The sequence below is a fragment of the Sorghum bicolor genome, chromosome 8, assembly GCF_000003195.3.
Source record: "Sorghum bicolor cultivar BTx623 chromosome 8, Sorghum_bicolor_NCBIv3, whole genome shotgun sequence".
NCBI lineage: Eukaryota > Viridiplantae > Streptophyta > Magnoliopsida > Poales > Poaceae > Sorghum > Sorghum bicolor.
In genome coordinates, this window is record NC_012877.2 from 5,348,015 (window position 1) to 5,375,025 (window position 27,011).

General features: G+C 43.4%; 1 pseudogene; it reads right to left on the bottom strand.

Moving 5' to 3' along the window:
- Positions 8,621–18,543, bottom strand: LOC8058869 (annotated as a pseudogene).

Below are 27,011 nucleotides of genomic sequence, written 5' to 3' on the forward strand. Positions count from 1 at the left end.
GCGGGGCTCCTCGAGGTGGCATGGCACTCCTTGAGGTGACGAGGATGAAGGTTGCGGTGCTCGTGGCCGGCGGGAAGGGGGCGTGGCTCCTTGGGGCAACATGGATGAAGACGACGACACTACTAACGGCCGATAGAGACAAAAACGGTGATGATGCTCAACAACGACAAACAATGGAGGAGATGAAATGTTGATGGCTAGGAGATAATGCTAGAGGTGGGGAGGCAAAGTTTTTGTTATGTAGGGAGGCACTTCACTAATGGAAGAGCTGTTTTGCCAAACGGTTTACTAAAATGGCTTTAGCTCCATCAATAGAGTTGTTCAAGGAGCTAAAGCCTTCAAAAACAGCTTCACTGATGAAATAAAGCCGTGCAAAATGGGGCCTATGTGTTTTAATGGTGCAAGAAGAATGCTCATGAAGATAAGGCCACGATTGAAACCAGAGCATGCTGGGGGAGTGAGTCCAGGCACCTTGGTTATTGCAAGAACTGCCCACTTGGTTGTAGGTCTGCTTCATAGTTTTGGATGGTCGTCGGGTTGTCCTTGATCTAGTAGAAAAATTATTTTAATCATGAAAAATTTAAGCTTTTGTTAGATATATTCAATAAATGGTATGAAAATTTTTATAAATTTTATGTTATACATTTTTCTTGGTTGCACGTTATATACCCATGTTTGTATGCAAACTTCAAAGTTTGACTTTCGCATAAATGACCCGTTTGGCACGGCTGGAGCTATTTTGGGGGTTTTAGCTCCATAAACAGCTATATTGGTAGAGCTAGAGCTGTTTTGGTAAATCATTTGGCAAAACAACTTCTTTTTTAAAATATGCTCTCACAAAACGTCATATAGGATGAGGTGAAGTCGGGACAAGCTACTATTTTTTTCTCCTTCATACCTAAAGGCTCTATGAGAGCACGTTTTAGGGGCTTCATCGGTGGAGTCATTTCATTTTACGCCGTTTGGTAGAAAACGGCTCCAAACGACTTTTGAAGCAGAGAAGCCCTGCCAAATGGGGTCAAAGTGTATCTATGTTGTAAATAATGTATATGCTCCATTTATTAAAGCTGTTTAAAAAGTTTACAGCAAGCGTATACACCCAAAATATGCGTGTTTTTTATTTTTTGGGGGGCCGCTTTTAGGTGGTATTAGCATTAATTAGTGGTAATCTGGACACAAAATGTTAAATTATCCTTGTAAACCAATTCATTTTTTATACTCCCTCTACCCCTAAACAAATAGATTTCTAGAGTTGTCATAAGTCAAACTTTTAAAATTTTAGTCGAATTTCTAGAAAAAAACATTAAGATTTATAATTTCAAATTAGTAACATTAGATTTACCATTAAATATATTTTCATAAGGTGCTCATTTTATATCATATATTTTGTTTCTATTTTCTATAAAGTTAGTTAAACTTAAAAAAGTTTGGTTGGTATGGATTCTAGGAATCGATTTATTTGGAGATGGGGGGTATCCGACGAATAATTAAATGAACCATATGGTCTTAAATATAATTTTTTTGTATTTTTTGAATTTTATTGGGTGCATGCAGTTTAATTTTGAATTTTTTTTGATATGCACACACAAAATTACTTTGAACTATAAAAAATAGTGTGTTATTCCAAAAATTTCTAAAACTCGCGGATAATAAAATTAGGATGCAGAGGTTTTATATCATAACAGTAATAGAGACCTTAAAAATATTACATATAGGATAACAAAGACTTTTAGAGAAAAGTTACAACATTCTCCTCACTAGACCAATGTTAGCATCGAAATCTAGAAAAACATTATATTATAGCCAACCCCATGAATATTTATCTAGCATCCAAGTGGCCGAGTGGGGTATCAAAGGTGCAAGAGCATATTGGAGCGGCGGACGAGTCACTAAGGGCGTCCCCAATAACCTTTTTAATAGCTAGTTGACCTGGAGCCCGAAAACAATTAAATAATAAAAAGTAGATAGTGGTAAAGTATGTTAGTGAGTGAAATTTTCTTGAAAAACGTGCGAGCTAAGCTCTTGGTTCATCGCTAGCGAGATGAGTTCTTCGTTTCTCTTTCTTCTAGATTGGGCAGATGTTCCTCCTAGCTAGCTGACTGTACCACCGTTGGGGACGCCCTAATGCCTCTCGCTCAAATGTGACTCCGTCTAATAACTAACCGGATCATGCTAGCATTGCTCCTAGTGCACCCTAGCTTCAGCGTGCCTCTATCTTCATGAACATTCTTCTAGTATCTGTAGTACATCATCTTGTTTTGACTATAAAGAGAAGATGTTTGTGGAGGGATTTCTCCAGAAAAAGAGTTCCTCTCTCACAGAGATCACAGAGATCACGTAGCGTAGTTTGTCCTTGTTTGGTGAAATGAAAAGGATGCCGGCACCAGCGCCATTGATGTTTAAAGACCCATCGAAGAACATTGACCAGTGATCGAAGACATCTGGAGGGGGTGGTGCGTTGAGATCTGTCCATTCTGCGATGAAACGACCAGGGCTTGAGACTTGACGGTTGTTCGACTCTAGAAGTCTAACAAAAATGGACATAGCTCCATAGCCCATTTTACAATCCTGTCGTTGGCGTCCTTGTTGCGCAGGATGTCCCCCAACGGAAAACTCGTGGTAACTAAGACGCGATGGCCATCGAAGTATATAGTGCTTCAGCTTCCTTGAGGAAATTAAGATGGCGTAGATTAATTTTTGTATCTGGGGATACCTAGTCTTAGACTCATTTAGGACTTCGCTTATGAAGTATACTAGTCTCTAGACTTTGTAGATGCGGCCTTGTTCGTCCCGCTCGACCACGAGCACTGTGGAAACGACCCGATCAGTTGCTGCTATATAGAGGAGTAGGTCCTCCTTAGATTGAGGTGCGGTGAGGACGAGTGGTGAGGTGAGGAAAGTTTTGAGCTAGGTGAATGCAGCGTTGGCCTCTTCTGTCCAGGAGAATTTTTTCGATGCTTTTAGAAGTCTAAAGAAGGGAAGCCCTTTTTCCCCAGCCTGGAGATAAACCGGCCGAGAGCAGACATGCACCCCGTGAGCTTTTGAACGTCTTTTACGTTCTTGGGTGGTCGCATATCGAGCACCGCCTTGACTTTTGAGGGGTTTGGCCGTATGCCATCGCGACTGACGACGTTGGCGAGCAGTATACCATAGGGAACCCCAAAGATGCATTTTTTGGGGTTAAGCTTCCACTTTTATTTATTTAGCACTTTAAAAGTGCGGTCTAAGTTGTCGATCAGGGTGCTTGCGTCCTTGGTTTTGACGACAACGTCATCGACGTAAGCCTCGATGAGGTCATCACGTATCTCGTCGTGGAGGCATTGCTGAATAGCGCGTTGATAGGTGGCTCCGGCGTTTTTGAGTCCGAAGGACATGGTGGTGTAGCAATACGCACCGAAAGGAGTGATGAAGGAAGTTTTGATCTGGTCGTCTTCCTTTAGCGAGATCTGGTGATAACTAGAGTAGCAGTCGAGAAAAGAGAGTAGTTCGCATCCAGTCGTTGAATCGACCACCTCGTCTATACGAGGGAGACTGAAAGGATCTTTAGGACAGTGTTTTATTGAGATCAGTGTAATCAACACACATTCTCCATTCATTATTCTTTTTTCTTACAAGGACCGGATTGACGAGCCAATCGGGGTGATACACTTCTTTAATAAACCCGGCTACTAAAAGTCGTGTAATATGTGTCCTAATAGCCTCCTTTTTTCACGAGCGAACCGTCGTAGCTTCTGCTTGATAGGTCTTGCGGTCTTCGAGACATTTAAGGAGTGCTCGATCAGGCTTCATGGGACGCCGGGTATGTCTGCGGGTTTCCTTGTGAAAACGCTCACGTTGTCCGTTAGAAAACATGACGAGCGCGTCTTCCTATTTGGCGTCCAGATTGGCTCCGATGAGAGCCGTCTTCTCTCGGCTGCCGTCGACTAGTTGTACTTCCTTATGCTCCTTGGACTTGGAGCTTTTTCTTGGAGTCTCCTGCTCGGGTAGTTGGAGCTGGTCGGGTGGGATTTCAGTGGCTTGTGCTACAGTTCCTGCCATGCGAATCGAGAGGTCAATTGCCTCGGTGATCTTGAAGCTTTCTTCTTCGCAAGTGTACACGGTGTAGACGTTGCCTCTTACGGTTAAGATGCCCTTCTCGGTCGGCATCTTGAGGACTAGGTATGAGTAGTGTGGAACTGCCATGAACTTGGTAAGCGAAGGACGACCTAGGATTGCGTGGTAGGTCCCATCCAAGTCGGCGACCACAAAGTTGACGAACTCTGTACGGAAGTGGTCTGGCGTTCCGAACTGGACGGGCAGCGTTATCTGGCCAAGGGGTACTGAACTTTGACCCGGCAAGCCGCCCCGGAACTAAGCGTCATACGGTTTCAGCTACGCCGGAGTTAGCTTGAGAGCAGGCAAGCTGTTGCGGAACAGGATATCGATGGAGCTACCCCCGTCAACGAGCACACGCTCGAACCTGACGCTGTTGATGCACGGGTCCAGGATCAACGGGAAGCGCCCTGGTTCTAGGATGGCGGCCCACTGGTCCTGCCTGTTGAAGGAAATCTCTCAGTGCAACCAGGGAGGGAATTTAGGATCGGCGATCAAACCATCAGCGCTGTCCACATTAAGGCATGCCCGCTTCAAGAGCTTTCTTTCTCGTTTTGACTCAATGGAGACTTTGTCTCCAAAGATGGAGTGTACCACGTCGGTGGGACTGACATATTGGTGCCGTGGGTCCCTATCCTGGTCATCGTCTTCGTCTTCCTGACTCCGTCTGTCCTGTTTCCCGTTTTTCTTGGCGGCATCTCCCTATGTGGTCCGCTGTGTGTAGATGCTTTTGAGGACACAACATTCTTCCATCGTGTGGTTGGACTTTGGATGGAGTTGTCACGGTCCTTTCAGCATCTTGTTGTAGTCTTCCCGGTAGTCTCGTCGTCCATTGGGACACTTGACTATGTTCACCTCGTGATCGTTGTCGCAAGGTCGCTTGCCTCTGAAATCGTCACGATTTTCACGACGCCTGTCCCACCCTTCTCGGTGGTCGCGGTTGTCACCGCGGCGAGGATTCCGGTTGTCAAAATGCCCACGGCTGTCGTCTCGGCGGGGAGGCTGCTCGGCTCCTCTTACATCTTCTCGGATGAGCTTTTCTGCGTCGTCGGCGTCGGCGTAGTTTTTGGCCGTGGTGAGGAGCTCGGCGACCGTGGTCGGCCTTTTGCGCAGTAGCTTGCTTCTTAATGCTTCGTGGAAGCGTAGGCCCTTGATGAAGACCGATATGGCCTCGTCATGAGAAATCTTCGGAATCTTGAGGCGCATATCCGAGAAGCGTCGGATGTAATCGCGCAAGGGCTCATTCTTCCTGTCCCTTATCCTCTCGAGATCGTATTTGTTTCTAGGCTGCTCGCAGGTAGCAATGAAATTATCAATAAACGCCTGGCGTAATTCCTCCCAAGAATCGAAAGAGTCTTCGAGTAGACCAAGGAGCCATTGGTGGCCAGCTTGGTCGAGGACGAGTGGGAAGTAATTTGCCATGACGTGCTCGTCCCCTACTGCTGATCGGACTGCGATCTCGTAAAGAGTGATCCAGTTTTCGGGATTCTCCTTGCCATCGTACTTTTTAAGCTTCTCAAGCTTGAAGTTGCGGGGCCATACGACTTGGCGAAGGTGTGAGGAGAACTGTTTTAGGCCGGGGGGGCCATGTGCTGCATCGTACTCGATGCGTCGCACGTTTTCGTGTACTGCTCGTTCTGTAATGCGCCTGTTGATGCGCTCGCGGACATCCTTAGGAGGGATGTTGTGTCGTAGATCTCGGTCTTGGTTCACCTCCTGACCATGTCTGCGTCTTTGTTCGTGGTAACTGTCAGCGTCCCGACCACGATTGTCGCGATGGGTGTCCTTCCTTTGATTATTGATAGGTGAACGGCTACGACGGTGTCCACCGGGTCACGGTGAGGTGCGGCTGCGATGAGTCTGGTCAGAGGTGACCTCCGTATAGGAGACGGCTTGGACCCTTTTGAGCAGAGTAGCGGTCTGTCCTATGGTCGCGATCAGATGCGCTCGTATGTTGGTACGAACGTCCTGATATTCTGGAGTATCCGGAAGTCGATCAAGATTTGCCATGGCGACGGCCACGTTGGCACTTGGTGTCTTGAACACTTGCTGATTTCCAACCATGTCAAAAGCATCGTCAAGGTTGTTTGGAGTTAATTGCCGCTCCTCATCTGCTCGCCGCTGAGCACGATCGGCGTTGCGCTGTTCGTGCTGTTGTCTTTGTTCGTCGGTTTCGCCGTTAACAACTGGTTCGTCATTGCTGACGTTGAAAACCAGATCTCCTCGTCGAGGTGGAAAGACGGGAAAGCGAGAAAAACCCGGGGGTAAGGTGGTAGATCCAAGCAGTAGTCTTCGTCCTCGTGGTGTAAAATCTCGGTAGGGACAGATCCTGTGCTAGAGTTTGTGTTGGTGGCCTTGTCGTCTGGTAGAGTTCGGATGGATACCATGTTGACAAAGTGACGAGCTGACCTACTGGTTTGCCCCGGCGACAATCCCATCTTCCCGAATAGAGAATCGGTATGCCGCGAAAATTGATTAGCCGCGTTGCTCAGACCATGAGGGAAGTTTTGGTCTGGTGAGGCTGTCTTGAACTTGACAGTCCGTCCCGCGGTGGTCGATGTTATCGTCAAGAATGTCTCCAGTCGTTCGTGCGTGGTGACACGAGTTGGTCGATGGGAGTCGAAAAAAATTTGAAGTTGCCGCTTGATCGGGCTTGCGTGAAATCGAATCCACCAGGTTGGAGGCTTCGAGAAGTTTGTGGTCGGCGCGATCGAGGGCTTGAAGAAGATCCGAGTTGTCGACTCGCTTTGCCTTGTAGCGAGGGAGCGGAGGTCGGGCCCTCGGGGTCGGCGTGATCGGAGTCGACGCCTTTGTTGTCCCAGATTGGATCTGAGTTTCTTCCAGAGTCGTGGTCGTAAGGCCGCCGTCGCGAGTTGTCCAAGTGATCTGCCCAACAGTGAACGTGAGGCCTTCAGCCACGGCCGCGGAAGTTGGGATGATGACCATCTTGTTCGTCTGGGAAGCTGTACGCACACCCCCTACCTGGCGCGCCACTGTCGACGAAAGCTAGTCGGCAGTCTACCCTAGGGTATACCCACGGTTGTAGTTTATCGGCAGACAGGTGTGCAAGCTACGAACTTGATGGTGACGCAAGACACGGACAAGGTTTTTATCCAGGTTCGGCTGCCGTGTGGGCGTAATACCTACGTCCTGCGTCTGATTGTATTGGATTGTGTTGAGTTGAGATGAATTGTCTTAGGGGGGTCCCTTGCCTCTCCTTATATAGTTCAGAGGACAGGGTTACAGATCTGGAAACTAATCCTAGTCGGTTACAATTGCCATAGATGACACGATATCAATTCCTATTCTAACCGACTAGAATCTGGTTTGATCTCCACGTCTTGTTTCCTTGCGCGAAACTCCGAGCAGCTGGATCAAGCCTCGAACTCGTCTCGTAATGGGCCAAGCCTCCTAGCCCAAGTCTGGCCGTAAGGGTATAGGGGTTTATACCCCCACAGGATTCATATGAAACTACAAGCACGGGACCTTAACTGTTTATGGAGTGGGGTTCATTTGGCTGATAAGTCATAACAAAAAGTATAGTAGACTGATAAGCTCAAACGAACAAGCTAAGGTGAATGACCACCGTCAGGTCAATTAAAAAACCAGACAGTAATGTCATTATGTCGCTGCCAGGTTAAGTACGATCAGGTATTGGTATATCATTGCCGGGTTAAAGTTCCACCGGACAGTAATAGGTGTCATCACTGTTGGGTCTCTAGGATCCACAATCATTTGCCGAATTCTAGTTCATATGACCGACCGCACAGGTCCTGTCTCCGCACTTGAATATGGACAAGCACAGACAAGAAGGTACGTCGGCTGGAAATGCCTTTATAACTGGTACTCCAAAGAGATGCTGATGTGTGACTGCTTGCTCGCTGTTATGAACTACGTATATGGCACCTTTTTGTATTGCCAATTTTTTGCTATATTCGATCGTTTGTGAGAGACAGCTACATGGCATGCCATATTATTGGTTCATTGTAAAAGAAAGATAGAGGCATAGGAAAGTTGTAATACAATCTGATAAGGGTCTTTGTCCTCCCCCCCCCCCCCTCCCCACCACACACACACCACACACACCCCAATTTATTTTCTACTGTGTTATCTTGCACTACTAACGGACAATGGCTGCAGCACCGGTCTTGACATTAGATTAAAATCCATACATCTACTAAGAATTTAGACTTACTTTCTCCGTCCACGAAAGAATCAATTTCTAAAACCTGTACTAGTCAAATTTTGTTAAGTTTGACTAACTTTATAGAAAAGAGTAACAACATCTATGAAATGTGCATCATATGAAAATATATTCTATGATGAATCTAATGATACTAATTTGATACCATAAATCTTAACATTTTTTTTCTAGAAATTTAGTCAAAGTTTAAAAAAATTGACTTAAGATAACTCTAAAAATTGATTCTTTCATGTACGGAGCGAGCAATTCATTTCTAATCAATTCAGCACTTTTTTCTCCAGTCTAGCATCGTCTTGTTCGTTGTTTTTTTAAAAAACAAACAAATTAGGCCAGAGATCAGCTCCTGCCGATTATATTAAAAAGAAGAAGCCCACATTGGTAATACAACAATGCAACATCAACAAACCTAAGACAAGTGAACGGCGACGAAACCAACGACAAAGAAAGCAACTACCAAGGTAAACAACAAGGCAACATTAACTAAACTGACAACATTAACAACGAAGCGAAGAGGAAAAGAGATCCCCGTCACAAGATCTCAGAAAGCACGACCTTTTGTACACATGAGAGCAAGTCCACTCATACAATATTTAGCTATTCACTATTAATACATGGCCCACTTATCTCTCTCATAAAGTTTCTTGGTTTTTGTGTCTAAGCTGGCTGTAAGCTTATTACAGCCTGCTTCTCCTCTCTCTCCTCCCTTCTCTCCTCCACATCAGCATTTAGCCAGCTTACAGTCCACCATAATACTGAGTGACTCAAGTGACTCAAGGAGGTCTGCTGGCAATAGTTCTTTCACACACATATTTTTGAATTGCATCATCATTGAGCTCCTTGTCATTCCTAACAATCCCCAACTCTGCATATTTGTTGCTTTTCTGGGTATACCACTGTGTCCATATTATTCTTACGTGCACGTATACAAGTGAGGGGATCATTCATTAGAATCATGAGCATCTTGTGTCGATTTGATATAATCCATTCTGATCTTCTTCAGTGTCACCACCACATTGCTCATTGTCGTTCTGTGCTCAGGCGACTCAGACAAGCAGAACAACCCCAACTGAAACACTGCCACAAGAAAGCCATCCAGATTACTGGTACAACAAGAGCCATCATGACCATGTAGTAGACCATCATCCACCACGTCAACAAGATGTCCGGGAAATGCTTGATGGACCCACTGCCTGATGCTCAATTCTCCAACGAACATACCATCTGTGGGTCTCTTCCCTGTGAACACTTCAAGTAGCATGATCCCATAGCTGAACACGTCGCTCATCCATGATGCCTTTCCAAGAGAACCGTACTCTGCTCATCAAGAAATCATAGGTATAAAAGTTGTAGCATGAATAATCGTCAATAATTTTTTTAAGACACGATCGATGACCAGGCAATTAACAAAATTGATTTAATTAGTAGAGTATAACAGCAGCAACAAGTACCTGGTGCCATGTACCCAACTGTTCCAGGCATGCTTGCAGAGATCATGGAACTATCACCACCAAGCAGCAACCTTGCAATCCCAAAATCCGCCACATGTGCAGTCATGTCCTCATCAAATAGTATGTTGCTAGTGTTGAAGTGTTCTAAATTCAACGTGATGCTTTCTCTATGAATAGCATATGTGCGTGAAGGAATTGCATGCACATTGTATGGCTATGGTTGACAAAAGAAATGTGGTTGCATGACATTCGCAAGGTCATGGTCTTCAAGAGAGATGCGTGATCTTCGTCACACTCCTTGCGCACAGCCATGGAGTAATATTGTTGGATGGCATGCATAGGCTATGAATAGTCATTTGCTCAGAATAGAGTTCCACCAAGATGACTATATATTTCATTCTCTTGTAAGCCACCGCATGGTGTTGTAACTTGTAACCCGACACTTGAAAATAGTAAGAAGAGTTGCTGGCTGGCGCCCGTGGTTTTTTCCCTTCGCATTGGAGGGGTTTTCCACGTAAATCGTGTGTCTCCGCTGTGATTGATTTCGTTTACTTTATATTTCTATACGTCGATTTCTAACAAGTGGTACCAGAGCTTTGGTTGCTATTAGGGTTCATGTCGACGTCGATGAAGTTCGATCTTCCGCTGTTGAACTACGACACACGGTTCTCGCTATGGCAAGTCAAGATGCGGGGGATTCTGGCGCAGACTCATGACTATGATGAGGCGCTGGATAATTTCGGCAAGAGGAAGGCCGAGTGGACTCCTGAGGAGACCCGCAAGGATCAGAAGGCGCTCGCACTAATCCAGCTATATCTTCATAATGATATTTTGCAGGAGTGTTTGAAGGAGAAAACTTCTGCAGAACTATGGCTGAAACTGGAACCGATCTGTAGGTCCAAGGATTTAACCAGTAAGATGCAGATGAAGATGAAGCTGTTCACTCTAAAGATGAAGGAGGAGGATTCGGTGATGACCCACATCGCTGAATTCAAGAAGATTGTGGCTGATCTAGTGTCGATGGAGGTGAAGTATGATGATGAGGACTTAGGTCTTTTACTTCTATGTTCATTGCCAAATTCGTATGCAAATTTCCGTGACACCATACTTTTAAGCCGTGATGAACTAACCCTAAAGGAAGTTTATGAGGCTCTCCAGTCTAGGGAGAAGATGAAAGGCATGGTGCAGTATGACGGGTCGTCGTCCTCCAAGGGCGAAGCTTTGCATGTGAGAGGCAGATCAGAGCATAGATACTCCAATGATAGTCGTGACAAGAGCTACGATGGAGAGGCCGTTCAAAGTCCAAGCCGCCTGGTAATAAAAAATTCTATGTTTACTGCAAGTTGAAAAATCATAATGTTGAGGACTGCAGAAAACTAAAGAATAAGGAGAAGAAAAACAACAAGTCGGCTGGTAAGGTCTCTATTGTTGCTGCTGCTGCTTCTGATGATGATTCTGGAGATTGTCTGGTAGTATTTGCTGGTTGTGTTGCAAGTCATGATGAATGGATTCTTGATTCCGCATGTTCATTTCATATTTGCACTAACAGAAATTGGTTTAGTTCATATGAGCCTGTGCAGAAAGGGAATGTTGTGCGGATGGGAGATGATAACCCATGTGAGATCGTGGGAATAGGATCAGTTCAGATCAAGACTGATGATGGCATGACACGCATACTGAAGAATGTCAGGTATATTCTAGGGATGTCTAGAAATCTTATCTCATTGAGCACGCTAGATGCAGAAGGTTACAAATATTCCGGTTCAAATGGCGTTCTAAAGGTATCTAAAGGTTCTCTTGTTTGCCTAAAAGGTGATATGAATTCTGCACATTTATATGTCCTTAGAGGGTGTACTTTACCTGGTTCTGATTCTATTGCTTCCGCTGTTACTAATGATGAACATAGTAAAACTAACCTTTGGCATATGCGTTTGAGACATATGAGTAAACTTGGTATGGCAGAATTGGTGAAGAGAAACTTGTTGAAGGGCTGCACTCCGAGTAACATGAAATTTTGTGAGTATTGTATTTTCGGGAAGCATAAAAGGGTACACTTTAACACTTCGGTTCACACCACAAAAGGTACTCTTGATTATGTTCATACTGATTTGTGGGGTCCTTCTAAGAAGCCCTCACTTGGTGGTGCTCGTTATATGCTTACAATTATTGATGATTACTCTAGAAGGGTTTGGCCTTATTTTCTGAAACATAAAGATGATACTTTTGATGCTTTTAAGAACTGGAAAGTAATGATAGAAAGGCAAACTGAAAGGAAGGTAAAATTGCTTCGTACTGATAATGGTGGAGAATTTTGTTCGTATGCCTTTAATGATTATTGCAAACAGGAAGGTATTGTTCGGCATCACACCATACCCCATACTCCACATCAGAATGGTGTGGCTGAACGTATGAATAGAACCATCATATCCAAGGCCCGTTGCATGCTGTCTAATGCCACGATGAGCAAGCAGTTTTGGGCTGAAGCTGCAAATACTGCCTGTTACTTGATAAACAGGTCGCCTTCTATTCCACTTAATAAGAAAACTCCTATTGAGGTATGGTCTGGTACACCTGCAGATTATTCACAGTTGAAAGTTTTTGGATGCACTCCTTATGCTCATGTTGATAATGGAAAATTAGAGCCTAGAGCTGTTAAGTGTCTTTTTCTTGGTTATAGCTCGGGAGTCAAGGGTTATAAACTGTGGAATCCCGATACAGGAAAGACTTTTATGAGCAGAAGTGTTGTTTTCAACGAATCTGTGATGTTTACTGACAATTTGCCCTCAGATCATGTTCCAAAAACAGAGCTGCAGTGTATGCGCATGCAGGTGGAGCATGTTGATGATGATATACACATACAGGTGGAGCATGTTGATGAGCATGATGACCATGCTAATGATGTTGCTGATGATGATGCTCATGATGATGTTCAGCAAACTCCTATTTTGCAGCAAGAGGAGGATTTACCTATTGCTCAAAGCAAGTCAAAAAGGACAGTTGTACCTCCCAAACGTCTCATTGAAGAATGTAATTTGTCTTACTATGCTTTGAGTTGTGCTGAACAGGTGGAGAATGTTCATGAGCCAGCAACCTACAAAGAGGCTGTTCGTTGTGGTGATAGTGAAAATTGGATTTCTGCTATGCATGAGGAGATGTAGTCTCTTGAGAAGAACAGTACATGGGAGGTAGTACCTTTGCCTAAGAAAGAGAAGACCATCAACTGCAAATGGATCTTCAAGAGAAAGGAGGGTTTATCTCCAAGTGAGCCTCCAAAGTACAAGGCAAGGTTAGTAGCCAAAGGATATAGTCAAATTCTGGGTGTTGACTATAATGATGTATTCTCTCCAGTGGTAAAACGTAGTTCAATTCGTACTTTCCTAAGTATTGTTGCTTCACATGATCTTGAGCTTGAGCAGTTAGATGTGAAGACTGCGTTTTTACATGGAGAGCTTGAGGAGGACATATACATGGACCAACCGGAAGGGTTCATAGTGCCTGGCAAGGAGAAATATGTGTGCAAGTTGAAGCGATCCTTGTATGGTTTGAAACAGTCCCCTCGTCAGTGGAACAAGAGGTTTGATTCATTTATGTTGTCACACAGTTTTAAAAGATCTAAATATGATAGTTGTGTATACATCAAGCATGTTAATGGATCACCTATATATTTGTTGTTATATGTTGATGATATGTTGATTGCTGCCAAGCGTAAGATTGAAATCACTAGGTTAAAGAAGTTATTGAGTAGTGAGTTTGATATGAAAGATCTTGGTAGTGCTAAGAAAATTCTTGGTATGGAAATTAGTAGAGACAGAAAATCTGGTTTGCTATTTCTAAGTCAACAAAATTATATCAAGAAAGTTCTTCAGCGTTTCAACATGCAGAATGCTAAGGCTGTTAGTACCCCTATTGCACCTCAATTTAAGTTGTCAGCTGCTCAGTGTCCTAGTACAGATGCAGAGACTGATTACATGTCAAGGGTTCCATATTCTAGTGCTGTTGGGTCTTTGATGTATGCCATGATTTGCTCTCGTCCAAATTTATCATATGCTATGAGTCTTGTTAGCAGATATATGTCTAATCCTGGTAAAGAACATTGGAGGGCAGTTCAGTAGATTTTCACGTACCTCAGAGGCACAGCAGATTCCAGTTTGAAGTTTGGAAGAACTGATAAGGGTCTCATTGGTTATGTGGATTCAGATTATGCTGCTGATCTGGACAGGCGAAGATCACTTACAGGTTATATGTTTACTGTTGACAGTTGTGCTGTGAGTTGGAGGGCTACTTTACAGTCTGTTGTTGCTTTGTCTACTACTGAAGCAGAATATATGGCTATTTGTGAAGCGTGCAAAGAATTAATTTGGCTAAAAGGTTTGTACGCTGAGCTGTGTGGAGTTGAATCTTGCATAAGTTTGCATTGTGATAGTCAAAGTGCAATTTACCTCACTAAAGATCAGATATTCCATGAGAGAACTAAGCACATTGATATCAAGTATCATTTTGTGCGTGATGTGATTGAAGAAGGTAAGCTGAAGGTATGCAAGATCAGTACTCATGATAATCCTGCTGATATGATGACTAAACCTGTCCCTGTTGCTAAGTTTGAGCTGTGCTCAAGCTTAGTTGGTTTAGTGGATTAGCCTAAGAGGCTATTTGGCGCTAGCAATATTTTTCTATGTTATGTTCAAGATGAAGGTGTTGATTTATGATACAAGATGAATTTGTCTCAAGGTGGAGTTTGTTGAAGTGTTCCAAATTCAACGTGATGCTTTCTCTATGAATAGCATATGTGCGTGAAGGAATTGCATGCACATTGTATGGCTATGGTTGGCAAAAGAAATGTGGTTGCATGACATTCGCAAGGTCATGGTCTTCAAGAGAGATGCGTGATCTTCGTCACACTCCTTGCGCACAGCCATGAAGTAATATTGTTGGATGGCATGCATAGGCTATGAATAGTCATTTGCTCAGAATAGAGTTCCACCAAGATGACTATATATTTCATTCTCTTGTAAGCCACCGCATGGTGTTGTAACTTGTAACCCGACACTTGAAAATAGTGAGAAGAGTTGATGGCTGGCGCCCGTGGTTTTTCCCCTTCGCATTGGAGGGGTTTTCCACGTAAATCGTGTGTCTCCGCTGTGATTGATTTCGTTTACTTTATATTTCTATACGTCGATTTCTAACAGCTAGGCTTCAAATCGCAGTGTAGAACCACCTCACAGTGCTCATGGTGTAGATACTCCATTGCCATCGACACATCTAGCATGATGTTCAGCCTCTCGAGAAACCTCAAATGCATACGTCCTTCAGAGTGCAGGAGCGCCTCTAAGCTCCCATTGGACATGTATTGAAGCACCAGGGCTCTGAAGTCTAGGTTAGAACAAGTGTTGAGTATCTTTATCAGGTTGTGATGCCGAGCCATCCGAAGCACATGGCATTCAGCATCAAAGCTTGCAAAGGCTTGATCCAAATGCTTGTGTATAACTTTTACGGCAACCACCAAATCATCACTCAGCTGGCCCTTATAAACTTTCCCAAAGCTTCCAGAGCCTAACATGTTGCCCTCACTGAATTTTTCAGTGGCACGAACCAGCTCATGGTAGGAGACTAAGACTAACAGATGGTTATCGATCATGCATGACGTCAACCATACCAGCAGAACTTCCTTGACGATGCTTCCTAGCTTTCTTGGTCACCATTACACATAGGCAGGAAGTGAAAGCGAGAGCTCCAACAGCTATGACAATTGCAGTTGGAAGCAAATATGTTAGCAAGTGGCGGTTGCGTCTGGGAGATTTGGTTCGGCATGGTGGAAACCCTAAGCAGGAAGCGCCACCACATAGTAGTCCGGAGTTCCCCACCAAGGACTCCAGAGTGATGTTTGAGAATACACCTCTTTCTGGTATATGACCTTGCAGCTTATTGTAGGACAAATCTAAACTAGAGAGGATGGAAAAATTGGCCAAGTACTCCGGGATTGTGCCAGAAATATTGTTATGGGACAGGTCCAGAATATGCAAGTTCGTTAGTTTGTTCAATGAGTTGGGAATCGTGCCATTGAATGAATTGACTGATAGGTTCAAATGTGTTATCATCTGAATTTTCCCTATTGAATCTGGGAGACTTCCACCAAAGCGATTGACTGAGAAATCAATAGCATCAATCTGCTTAGCTTATATCAACTGGTAATATACCACTCAACAAGTTTTGAGATAGATCTAGCTGGAGGAGGTTATCAAGATGGAATAAGCTCAGCGGTACAACCGATGTTAACTTGTTATCAAATAAGAATAGGTACTCTAACTTGGTGAGGTTACCAATGCCCTTGGGCATGGAGCTAGAAAATTCGTTGCTTTGAAGGTATAACATCACTATATATATTAGCTAACATTCCAATATTTGAGGGCATGGAGCCAGAGAATCTATTTTGACCAAGCTGGAGCAATTGGAGACTGTTTATTATCATGATTGGCTCTGGAATGGAACAATGCAACTGGTTACCATTAAGATCTAGATCAAGCAAAGAAGTTAAATTCGAAATGGCAGCTGGAATCTCACCAGTTAACTTGTTGTCACGTGCAATGAAGTATTGCAACTTGGTTGATAGGTTCCCCACAAAACCTGGAAGGCTCCCAGTGAAATAATTCCAATGAATTTCAAGGAGGATCATGACAAGTGGAAATATATCTGGAACTCGAAAGATTTCTCGGTGAAGAAAACCTACAAGCATCTTAGTGGAAACCAGAGAGTACACCCTGCCTACAACTGGTTGTGGGCATCGGCCTGTCAGTGCAAACATAAAGTATTTTTTTGGCTGCTAATGAAGGACAGAATAAGTACCAGGGAATTGCTCAAAAGGAAGAATATGGTCCTTCAAGATTTTACCTGTGTTCTGTGCAATAACAATACAGAAGAGTCTTTGCTCCATCTTTTCCTTGAGTGCCCATTTGCGGCCCAGTGTTGGGGTGCAATCAACATCCACATAGCTCAATATCCAGACCCCTTCGAGTTTCTGCTGAGCTTCAGGAACCAGCTTGGAGTTCCTTTCTTCATGGAAATAATAATTCTAATGGCTTGGTCAATTTGGAAGTCGAGGAATGATCAAATTTTTAGACAATTGCAGCCATCCTTACTTGGGGCCAAGCATTCCTTCAAAGAAGAGTTTCAGCTGCTGCTTCTTAGACTAAGGAAGGACTACCTCCCCCTTGCTGAACAATGGATAGCAAATCTAGCTTAGCTGTTCTTTTTGCAGTTTTAACACTGCTTTTCTTAGTATCTTTTTTTGTTTCTTGAGCCCCCGGTGTTTAGGCTCACTAGGACCACTAGGATCACTGGTTTCTGTTTTGCTCCTTTCTTGTACTGTTCACAAACCCTTCTTTTAATAAATGCTGTAGGGGTGAAAGCCCCTCCAGTTTAGTTCAAAAAAAAAAAGGTCCAGCAGATTTCTGCAGTTGGAAAGAGCAGACAAGAACTCTAGATCACCCTGCAAGAACCTGAAGGTACCGACACGTTGCTAGTCCAATTGGAATTTTACCAGTGAAACTATTAGAGGAGACTGAGAACCACTGCAGAAGTGGCAGGTTGAAGCTTTGGTTGCCCAGGATTGGTCCGGTCAAGCCGTTCATGGCTAGAGCAACAAGACCCAGTGTAGAAATATAATGTTGTAGATGCCTGGCAGCGCAACCCCGTAAGATTGTTCACTTGCAGGTTCAGGTATTGGAGCACTTGTAAGGAACCTATGCAACCAGGTATCGGCCCTGAAAGGCTGTTGTTGCCGATGTTCAGATAAGTTAGCAAATGTGTGTTGTTGAATAGATGAACCGGAATTGGGCCTGTGAGACCATTCCGGCGGAGATTGATGCTGCCAAGGCTGTGCAGGCCCTGCAGCTCTGTCGGAATCGGACCAAACAGCTGGTTGAACTCGAGGTCGAGAATTTGGAGCCTCGTGAGGTTTCCTAAAGTGGCTGGGATGCCACAGACAGAGCATTGCAGCCAAGATCAAGGAGCTTGAGGCGACACAGCCTTCCGATCTCGCTTGGGATTGCACCGGCGAGGCTGGTGTTGGTGAGATTGAGCACAGAGAGGAAAGAGAGGTTACCGAGGTGAGGGCTGAGCACTCCCTGGAGGGCAACACCCGGTAACTCTACAGCGGTCACGCGCCGCCGGTGCCTACTGCACGAGGACGCCAACCCAGTAGCAGAACAGCGTGCCGGTGGTCCAGTTCCTGCCAAGGACGCCGAGAGGATCCGAGAGCTGGGCCTTGAAAGCCAGCAGCTCAATGCCGTCGGAGCTGCTCCCGTTCAGATGAACTGGAGATGGAGATGCAGCACGACCATGCACAGTGGACAAGGCGATCAACAGAATGATGGGTATGCAAGCTAGAAACCCAAGCGCCATGGTTTTGGGACTTTAGTTCTGGGCTGGGTGCCAAGCATTGGCCACAAGAGAGCTTTAATAATTTACTTCACTCAAGGCCATGTACCTGAATGCAAAAGCAACTGCTGCTTTCAATGGCGAAGACTACTGCTCAGCAAGTGTGCATGAAACATTGACTGGATCAACAATAAACAGTTTCACCTTTGACAAAAGAGACCACCACAATAACACTAGTCAAAAAGAGTAGATTGTAGGTACTCAGCCCTATTTGGTTGGTCGTGGTAAAGTTTACCGCCTACCACATTGAATGTTTGAACACATGCATGAAATACTAAATATAGACTATTTATTAAACTAAAAACACAGCTAGAGAGTAATTTACGAGATAAATTTTTTGAGCCTAATTAGTCCATGATTGGACACTAATTGTCAAATAAAATAAAAATATAACCGTACCTGTTAAACTTTAACAACATTGAATCTCCAACCAAACACCCCCTAGTACATGATATGGAGATCAAAGTTGACGGACTGCTAGTGGGGATATTGTGTACTTGTTCTCCATGGCTGCCCTTGGGAGCGTCGCCGCCGTGCTGTACTCCATGGCAGGCGTGGAGGTGCTGCAGTCATGCGGCCAAGGCAAGCTTGGGACGACCATGGCGAGTGGGCCACACGGGCGACACTGGACGTTGGGGGCATGGGGAGGCGGGCGAGCGTGGGAGAGCTAGCACAGAGGGGCTCGCTGTCGATGGGAGGGGTCGCGGGTGTTGGTGGCTATGGCGCTGCCGTGGGGGTGGAGAAGAAGCGCTCGATCCGTTTTGTGCGAGCCCGTTCCGTCCAAGCGTGCATCTACGAAAGGAAAAGGAAAGGGCAAGGGTAAATGAGGCCTTGTTTAGTTCTAAAAAATTTTGCAAAATTTTTTAGATTCCCTGTCATATCGAATCTTTAGACGCATGCATAGAGTATTAAATATAGACGAAAATAAAAACTAATTGCATAGTTTGGTCGGAATTGATGAGATGAATCTTGTGAGCCTAGTTAGTACATAATTGGACAATATTTGTCACAAACAAACGAAAGTGCTACAGTACCTATTTTGCAAAATTTTTTGGAACTAAACAAGGCCTGAGTCACAAAATTTCGTTTAAGGGCATCAGATGGCATTCTAGCGGGCGTGTTTTATAATGGCAAGCTAGCAAAGCCCCATTGTGGGATAATATATCACCGAAACTCATTTTTCATAATGGTCGTGTCGAACAAGCAGCAAAGGGAACAAAGCTGACCACTAGGCTGTTTCTTGTGACCTTGTGGGCAGCTCAGCCGTGGGCTTCTGGCCCAATTAAACAATTGGATGTACATGTATATACTGTGTATATTGGTTAGCAAATGTCTAACTCACTCAAAGAAAAATATATACTATGTATATGTTGCTCAAAAATTATGTATACTATGTATAATTATTTTTTCTCCTAAAAAATATAAGTTTATTTTCCTTACTAGCAAATCCACCTTGAGTATTCCATACAATACAGGGGAATATCCCTTTCATCACTCATGCACGATAGTAGTTGGGCCCCAAGGGCCAGAATAAAATCTTAGAACATCTTCAAAAGACTCTCTATACCTTTTCTTATTGACATAAATAGAGATTTTGATGAAAAATATTATCCACTAGTTTCTTTTGTTAGATATTCAAATATTGTCATCCTGCATTTTGGACTTTCTTTGCTAGCCAAAGTTAGAGGGTGAGCTTGGCTCTCTAGAATGCGCCAGGATAGAAATCTATTGGAGAGCAAAAAGATATAAAAATGAAATTTACTCAAATAGCTCTCCAAGTGATGATTTAAACAATGAGATTAAGAGAGATCCTTGAAAATGCTCTAGCAACTGTTGGTGGCTGGATAAATGTGTTATTTTTGATCCATATGCTACCTATATGACTGGGTGTTTTGTTTGGATCCACATGTCAAAAGGTGAATGTATTGATGGAATGACGACGGTTTCTACAATGCCCTTCCTCTTATATTGTGACATTAGTAGGCGGGAGGGCAAAAGTATCTTTTGCAATTTATAGTTGTTATTAGCTGAGTTGGAATAACTAATGAGATATTTGTTAACTAGGTATCCAACTAACAATTAGCTGCTTTCATTTAGATTCACCCTAGTTGATTTTTAGCTGGTTGTATCTGCTAAAGAGGTCATAATGAAGTTGATGGAACGTGGACATGAAATTATAATGGGGAGAGAGATAGGGGAACATAAAAAATGAAGAACTTGAGAGCCATAGCACTTGCATAGCAAAGGGTACTCACTTAGGCCTGGCCAGTCAGTGAGGAGCTTTGTGATATTATTTCTAAGATTCTTATCATATATCATGAAATGAAACACCCATCAATAAAAAAAAGTTTCACTCTATGGTTTTATAAATGTTTAATTCCATAACTCGTAGAGAGTTGTATCTAGATGAAAGTCACTTCTCTCTCTCTCTTTTAAAAATATTGCTATGTCAGCAAAAATACTTATATTATAGTCTACTAAATGCGGATGAGACTCACATGAAACTGCCCACTACGATTGGCCTTATGTGGCAACTCTCCTCCGTTAATGTCCAGTAATACCCTCTAAATTAGGGCTGCAAGTTACCTAAGTATTGGCGGACTATATTTTCTAAGGTTCAGTAATAGCCCTAAATCTTAGCCACTAGCTACTTGTTTTATGATATTTGGAACCAGTTAGTCATTGCCTCATTGGATCATCCAATTCTCTCACACTGCTCTCTCTCTCTCTTCTTCCTCTTTTATCATCTCTTATCTGCCACACTTTCTCCTCACATGGTTGCGCTCTTTTCCTATTGTTTCCTCGGTTCCTCCTATGGCACCTATTGAGAACCTCATGATATATGTGGCCTAAAAACATCTTCAACATCCCCTTTCCCCTTTTACTTATTTTTTATAGGGATCACGAAAATTGAATTATAGGTTATAGGGGAAGAAAAATCCATCACCTTTATTTATATAGGACCCACATGTCAGTGACACACCTCTCATTTCTTCCTTCTTTTCTCTTTTTCCTCTCCCTTCCTCTCTGAGTGCTCGTCTAGCGCCCTAAATGCTCGGGTCAGCGGCACAGTTGGTCCGAGCAAATGCCCACCGGCTGCAGTGGGTGGTGCGGCCAGCACGAGCGCGCTCCTGCCGGCACAATAGTGGATTGGCAGCTTATGCCCTCGCCCAACTAGCACGGTAGTGGTTTTCAACGTCCCACACACTCGCAGCAGCGGCCCACATGTCCATGGTGGTGACGCAGCTCCACCCATCTTGGGGGGCCATGTCATCGAAGGAGGAAAAAAGGATTGAGAAAATGGTGGCAGATCCCCTTCATTTGAGATTAAGGTGGTATTTTGAGAGATTGAGAAAATTTTTAGGAAAAATGACATCCGCAAGAGCATGTTTTTTTCCTTCAATGCCCTTTATTGTTGTTGGTTTAGGGAAAGGATATTGGTTTTTCTCAATCAGCTGGATCTCCAACAGATCACTTACTCATCCCCAATACTAAAAATATGAAATATAAGGGATTACAGTTGCTCCAAGATTGTATATCCAATACATAAAAGTTTTAAGTAATACCTAAAATCCAACCCCTCTTCCTCGAATGTCAGTGATCCACTCTCCCTCCCCTATCTACTTTAAAGGTATTGGTAATTTGTTGAGAGAGGAGAAGAAAAGACTATGTTACTAATAATAGGAAATCGTCAATTTAGACTTCCAGAGAACATATGATAAATAATAACCCATTAGAGATGCTACTGCCCCTTCTTGATGTAGTCCATAGCAAGTTACCCATAATCTTATGGACTATCCATTGAGAATAAAAAATATTACTTTATTTTTTTTCTCCTTCCTCTCTATTGGTCTTGTACAGGACTGTAGAGATGAATAATTTTTTATTTTAGATAGAACCCACCTTATAGACTACTTGTTGGCTTAAATATCGTGGAAACAAAACCATAATTATACGCTGATTATGTTGGTCTGTATATGGATTACTTGGTCTATATATATTATGGTTGCTCTAATACCCCTTGAAAATGATACTGCGCGGCTGTTCGTTCTATCCAACACCACGCACATGGACCTATGGCCCAATTAGACCAACGCAGATGTCACCAAAGAAAGAAGATCGTGTTGGTTCCTCTGACGCCTCATCATTTCCATCGCCTCTGCATGCACCGGCCGCTCGCTGCTACGCTCGCCGCTGCTTTCGCTGCTACGCTTGCTGCTGCGCTCATTGATGCTCTCCAGGATGGACGCATGCTCGCATCCAGCTTGCTGCTACGCCTGCCTATTCGCGCTCTTTCCCTCCCTCCTCCCTCAGCAACCTCCCTGCTCCCTCATCAGACACAAGGATGACGGCGGCTCCAGCAAGATAGGTCAGGTCTTTTCTAGATTTGAGCCTCCTCCTCCTCCTTCTTCTCCTCCTCCTCCTCCTCCTAATCCTCATCCTTATCCTTATCCTCCTCCTCCTCTAGATTTAAGGGACACAGTGGTGACTAAAGGTCTGGTGAACTCCTGCTTCCTCCGGCGAGCTTGATGGTGATGGGCTAGGGGTTGGATCAGAGCCTATCCCCTTACTGTTTTTGCACGTCTTTTTTCGTTGTTTCTCCGTGTTATAATGGTTTTTTAATATTGTGATAGATGATTTTTAAATATTGTAATGAGATTCTTGGGTTCTTTCAACAGATGACTTTCGAATATTTCCTTTCCATTTTCATGGTTAATTTTGCGATGTTGCAATACTATTATTTGAGATGGTGCAACACATAATTTTGGATGGTGCAACACATAATTTTTATGTTGCAATATATGTTTTTTCGATGTTGCAGTATATATTTTTCGATGTTGCAGTACTTTATTTTTGATATTGCATCACATAATTTTCAAGTTGCAGTACATATTTTTCGATGTTGTTATATATTGTTTTTGATGTTACACTACATATTTTTATGATATTGCAACTTTTATATTTTGATGTTGCACTTGCGAATATGTTACGTTGGGGACGGGGACAGAGGCGTGATGGGGAACGGGGCCCAGTGGGGGAAAAAGGCGTGATGGAGAATGGAGTGCTGTGGGGGAACTGGGTGCAGTGGGGAACAGGGACGGGGGGCATGATGGGGAACGGGGATAGGATGCGGTGGGGAACAGAGTCAGGAGCGCGGGTGCAGAACGGGATGCGATGGAGGAACGAGATGCAGTTAGAGAGCGCTACCTGGAACGTGCGTCCGGACGCTGCCTGCATCCTAACGTCCGGGCGCTAGGTATTCCGCCCTTGCACTAGTTACCTCACCCCTAGACCCCCTCCACCAGGCCTCGCAGCTTCTTATTCTCGATCTCACTCACCAATCGCTAGCGGTCGTCGGATGCGGGATGAGCGGTAAGAGCATCTCCAGCAATCCCCCTTTCCTAACTCCCAGTGAGAAAAAATATTTATTTTAGAGATCTTATAACTTCAGCAGTTTTTCAAACCCAATCCCAATGAGAAATTTTTCTCAGTCCTTCAAATCCTAGTCTCCTACCTCTCAAATAAATGAGAGACCTTCCTCCCCTAATCCACTGTTTTTTTATTGGAGATTGGATTTTCTCATTCTGCTAGAGAAAAGACTTTTAAAAACCTTAAAAAAATGTTTTGTATCTCCTCCGATAACTAGGTCGGAATTTACTCCAACTACGATGCTCTAACTTCGTGCTCGTGCATGTGTGGGCCCCGTCCAAGAAACGGAACACACGGGTGGCTCTGGTGCCACCGCGGTGCCATCCCCATCCGGGCATGCATGCTATTGCTTGCTGCCTGTGTCAATAAGTCACAGCAAGCGACAAGGGAGCAGGGCTCTCTTCAGGAATCACAGGAGCACGAGGCGATCCACCCGCAGTACCGGACGATCACGAGCCTGTGAGTAATTTGGATGGAGAAACATCACCACGGTCTTATTTAGTTCTATTTTTTTTTGCAAAATAGACATTATAGTACTTTCGTTTGCATTTTACAAATATTGTCCAATCATAAAATAACTAGGCTCAAAAGATTCGTCTCACAAATTATAGATAAACTGTTCAATTAATTATTTATTTTATCTATATTTAATACTATATGCATTTATTGTAAGATTTAGTGTGACGAAAAATCTAGAATATTTTATAAAAAAATTTAGAAACTAAACAAAGCCCAGATCAGACAACAGTGGCTCGGTGCCACTTGGCCACTGCCAGTATGCCACCTTTGAACCGGCCGAGTCTTCGTCGGCTCTCTACGCCAGGGCTATAGATGTACATTTGGCCCGTTAAATTTAGCCCGGTCCGTGGCCCGGCCTTTTGGCCCGGTCCGTGGCACGGCCCGGTCTGGTGTTTGCGGGCCACGGGCGGCCCGGCCCGTTGCCGGACCGGGCCATGGGCCGCACCCTCGGCCCGCAGCACGGTGGTGGCCCGGTCGGCCCGTGGCCCGACACGGCCCGCTCATTTTGTTCTATATGTTGTGATTTTGTGCTCTTTCTCTTTGATATAACTTGTGAATTGAGATATGTTTTGCTTGAAACAATGAAATTGTATGCTGCTTCTTTCATATATGTTGTGATTTGTGAAAAAAATTGACCTTTGTTAAAAAAAACTGATAAATTAAGACATGAGATGCTTGTCGGGCTGTGGGCCGGCCCGGCCCGACCGGGGCGGCACGGCCCGGAAAAATGGCCCACGGGCCGGACCATGGGCCGCACCCTCGGCCCGCAGCACGGTGGTGGCCCGGCCCGCGGCCCGACGTGGCCCGCCCCGTGCCGGCCCGGTCCGGCCCGTTGTACACCTATAGCCAGGGCCTCAAGTCCTTAGCGGGATTTTTTTAATATATATGTATATATATATATAAAACTCTCTCCAACTTTGCTCAAAAGCTCGAATTTTCATGGAAAAAACCATATTTTTTTATCTCTTCAACCTCAGTCACAAGAGAAGTAGATTGGACTACATCGATAATTTGATAGCCGGCGCGGTTATACTTAATAAAAAAAGTATGGACACATTTTTTAATATCAAAACAAATTCCAAATATTTTTTTTGGAAAAGTTATGCAACTAAAACCCAAATAAGTTTAAGATCTTTTCTTAATTAAATCATGCTCTATCTTGTGGTTGGTCTGGTTTAGAAATATTTTATTTTTATATGGCCTTTTGGTGTCTTTTTCTAGTGCATGCTCTTCTTTTATGTTAAAACTAGACTATGATTATGACCTAGATTATGTAAAAGTTTATGTGACTTCGAGGACGCCACAACTCCACGAAGTGACACGTAACTAACTCATACTTGATCTTATTTAGTATGAACACATGCGTCACTTGCACATGATGCAGTAATTCAAAATTCATCGAACCTCACATCTATGAACACAAGCACACACAAACCTCATGTGTCAATTTTGTGCTAGTAATTCAAAATTCACCAAATTAAATTCATTTTTATGTTTGTAAACAAGAAACAGAAAACATGAACTATTGGTATAAGATGTTTCTTTGCAATAGGTCGATCGAGTCTACATCAACCACAGGTAGCTAGATTGCTTAATTCCCATCTTCTTGTGTCGAGTAGCGACTTGTATCCATATTAAATAGGATCAAGTATAAGATGTTTACATCAAACTTATGCAGAATGCAGTCATCAAAGTCACTTAGCTAGCTTGAACGACTTGGGTCATCAACATAGACCACAATTGTAACAAATAACGAGTGTTTTCACTAGCAAATAACCATCAAAAGAAGACCATATAAGATTCAAGTAATTCTAGGCTAGGTGCTACAATATAAACTACTACTATAAATCTTATATTAAATATTTCAACCAATAACAATTTTCAAATATATATAGGTGGTTAGTAGCGCTCCCAAAAATGGACAACAATTCTAGGGCATCTAGAAACACCAACTGCCTCTAGAAATTCTACAAACAAATTGCCCCTTGAACCATTTTAGGGTCATTCTTTTATGTAACCATAGCTAGAAAAATGAGACGCGTCTCTGTAACCGTTTATGTTGTATTGATAGAGCATGTCTCTAATAATCATCGTCGGATGATACAAATAGTCTTCTATTCCCTTCACAGTATCGTTTGGTCACACGTTGCATCATGTGACTTTAATTTCTTCACTGCCACTTGTCATTTTTGTATAATCCAGTGGCCTTCAGTTCTCCTCGGCGGATGATTCCGTGACTTGAAAGTGGACCTATCTTCATATGGTTATCATCGTATGATCAAGTGGACATATTTCACTTGATTTGGTGCTTGTTTTTGGCTTCATTTTTTTCTCATGGCCTTGTTCGTTCTTTTTACAGCTTGTTTCTTAGCATCCATAGGATTTATATAAATTTGCAAACATATCTCAACACCAATTAATGTAAGGTATATCGATTGAATAACCAAAAACCACAATAGAATATGGCACTGTGCCCCCATGTACTCCTTGCAACTAGTTTGGCAAGTTACGACGCAACGGGGAAATGATTTTACTATTTATTTTTTTACCAAAAATTTCCTATATATACGTCCTCCATCCTAAAATACAAGGGACGATTTAGAGTTTAAAATTTGTACCAAAAATACAATCTTTATAGCGAGAAAAATACTGAGATTCCTTAAACTTGACGTCATCTAAAACACTTGAACTATTCCCAGTCCAAATTAAACTTATCGACCGAATCTAACAACCATTTAACATTGTACATGCCACGGCTTTTCAGTTAAGCAAATAGACATTATAGCCATGTGTTTCGTCCGATGCATCATACCCATATAGGTTTCAGAAAACTTTATCCATCCTCTGAACGCTGAAGCGTTATCGTTGTACAGAGAGGCAAAGAA